A 2,995-nucleotide genomic window follows, 5' to 3' on the forward strand; every position below is an offset into this window, starting at 1 on the left:
ATTAGCTTCATAAGTAGTGTCTACAAGATAATATCCAAATTATTGGCAGAAAGGATGAGGATTGTTATGCCTCTAATTATTTCAGATGTTCAAGGGGATTTTGTACAGGGTAGAAAAATTCATGATGGGATTTCAGTTGCATCATAACTGATTGACTCTAGACTCAGACAACAGGTTACTGGTACCATTTGTAAAGTAGATTTTGAAAAGGCTTTCTATAATGTAAATTGGGGGTGTGTGGATAAAGCTCTTGCTAGATTTGGTTTTGGTTGCAAGTGGAGAAGCTGGATAAGATGGTGTATTTCTTCTCCAAAGTTTGATGTTCTAATCAAAGGACAAGCCACTGATTTATTTAGAAGCCAAAAAGGGATCAGACAAGGAGATCCCTTGTCACCTTTCCTTTTCATTCTTGTTGCTCTTTCAAGTTTGTTGTTGCTCAAGGTCTTATATCTGGTTTTAATTAAGGTGGCTCCTCAAGGTACTGTTATTACTCAATTGAATTTTATTGATGATTTGATAGTATTTTTTATGATAATGAGATGCAAGTGCAGAATTTGAAAAGTATTTTGCTGGCTTTTGAAACAATTTCTGGGTTAAAAGGTGAACTTTAGAAAAAGTATTATTATAGGCATAGAGCAACTTCATAATGGTGAGTTGTGTGATGAAATTTTTGGATGTGCTCTTACTCAATTACCTTTAAGTTACCTAGGGATCCCTCTTGGTAGTAAATCAAAATGCAAATCTGTTTGGCTTGAGATTGTTCATAATTTTCACAAAAAATTGGCAGGATGGGAAAGAACTTATTTGTCTAAAGGACAAAGACTGATTATGATACAAAGTGTCTTGGCTAGTTTTCAAGTTTATTATCTCTTAATGTTTCAAATGCCAGTGTGTGTGGTAAATGAATTAGAAAGGATCATGAGGAACTTCATATGGGGTTGTGGTGCTAATGTAAAGAAAAGAAGTTGGGTGGCTTGGACTCAGGTAAATCTTCCAAAATGCAGGGGAAGAGTAGGGATAAAAAAGTTGAAGTTTTTCAATAAAGCCCTGCACGCTAAGTAAGGCTGCACAAAAACCGGTTAGAAGTCCATGTACCAACCTGGAACCGAAAAAATCGGACCGGAACTGGTCTGGGCGGTACGGGGACCGGGAATGCATATCAGAACCGGGATAACACCAGGGACGGGGACCGGTTTTTGGGGAGGTACCGGATTGCACCGGACTATAAGAACCGGTTACTGTAAGCCGTCCAGAATAGTTAATCCCAGCCATCAATCATAGGTCTTATCTATAGATAATTAAAGATTAGAGAGTATCGACTATCGAGTATCAGTTTCTCATTCTCTCACTCGTCTTCTTGTTTTCTCTCTACTGAAAGAAAAACAGTTGCACAATTCTTATATTCACTTCTTCAAGTTCAACTTCTGTGTCCAATCCATCATCATCAAGTCTTACTACACAAAAGGTAAATCGGTTCTCTAATCTTTTCGATCTCCTTTTTGTTTCTGTTTTTAAACCAAACCCTAGAAATTGAAAACGATTTTATTTTTAACAATATCGCTTGATTAATCAACTAACCCTAGAAATTGTGTTTATATTCATGCAGGAGAAGTGCTGAGGCTACCAATTTCTTCATCGTCTCTGTATCAATCTATCACCGGTACTTTACTTCTTCTTATTATTCTTGTTCGATTTGTAACTCTTATGGATTGATTTACTGATTTTTTGAGCAATCTATCTTATGGGTTCTGCTCTATTAACTTATTGGTTTGATTAGACGAAGATATTTTGGTTTTGGTCATTTATGAAGTGATTTTAGGTTAGTTTAAGAAACAAATTGAAACATGTTATATTGGGATTTCTTTTCTTGAAATTGTTTTGTGTTGATAGATTAAAGATGGGTCTTCCGTAAATTTTTAGTTAGAGTTTTCTTTGAGGTTTAATTTTGATTTTATAGAAAATTAGGGTTTATGTTCATCCCTAGATTGAGTCACCCCGTGTGTGTATGATTGTCTAGTGTTTCTGTTTTTGAGATCTAGTGTTTTCAAGTTGTTAGCTATTTCTGAGATCCAATGTTTTCAAGTGGTATAATCTATGTATGCTTCAAACCCCTTTTAGTCTTGTTTCAAACTACAGGTGCATAACTAATTCATGTACTGACTTACTGTATGTTCTTGCTTTTCAACAGTTAGTGTTTTTCCTTAAATTGCATTATCTCAGTCTAACATTGTGTTTTTGTTTTATGTTTGTTAGATGACCACATGAAATGCAACTCCAACTACAAATGCAACCCCAACAAGTACAGCTGAAGCGGTTGAAGTTGGTGATAACAAAAAGAAGCACTGCAAAGTGAGATCTAATGTTTGGTTGGAAATGACAAGGATTAGTGAAACTCATGCTCAATATCATCACTGCAAGCGCGAATATGCTGCTCACATTAACGTAAATAGCACTGCTGGATTACGAAAGCATTTGAACAGTTGTCCAAGAAATCCTAAAAAGAAGAAAGATTAGTGAAACCATGATGAATGTCATCACTACAGCCATCCTTTTTGTTTGCAGGATGATTGCATTTCGTTTCTTTTCATTGAGACAGGCTTATGGAAATGTTGGTTTTTACTTTTTAGTATTTTGTAACAAAATGAACTTATGGAACTGTTGAACTTAAGTATGTAATGTTGAACATTGAACTTATGGAAATGTTGTTTTCAGGTAAAAAAACCCGGTACCGGACTTGTACCGGACCGGTACCGGAGTACCGGTACAATACCAGGTACCGGTCTTCAAATTTTAGTACCGGTCATCACCGGGTATAGAGACTGGTTCCATAGGAGAACCGGACCGTACCAGACCATGTGCAGCCTTAACGCTAAGTGGATTTGGAGATATGGAGTGAGAAGCAAGCTTTGTGGAGGAAAGTCATAACCAAAAATTTAGAGGTGCTACTGAAGCTTTGTTTCCAAATTGTTCAACTAGATCAGTTTGTTATAGCTTA

General features: G+C 36.3%; 1 long non-coding RNA gene across 1 annotated transcript; it reads left to right on the forward strand.

Moving 5' to 3' along the window:
- Positions 1 to 1,329: 1,329 nt before the first annotated feature.
- On the forward strand, positions 1,330 to 2,709 carry LOC113353463. Its single transcript, XR_003361297.1, has 3 exons — positions 1,330 to 1,465; positions 1,607 to 1,660; positions 2,254 to 2,709. It is a non-coding gene; the product is annotated as an uncharacterized LOC113353463 (long non-coding RNA).
- Positions 2,710 to 2,995: the final 286 nt, after the last annotated feature.

The sequence above is a fragment of the Papaver somniferum genome, chromosome 2 (assembly GCF_003573695.1).
Source record: "Papaver somniferum cultivar HN1 chromosome 2, ASM357369v1, whole genome shotgun sequence".
NCBI lineage: Eukaryota > Viridiplantae > Streptophyta > Magnoliopsida > Ranunculales > Papaveraceae > Papaver > Papaver somniferum.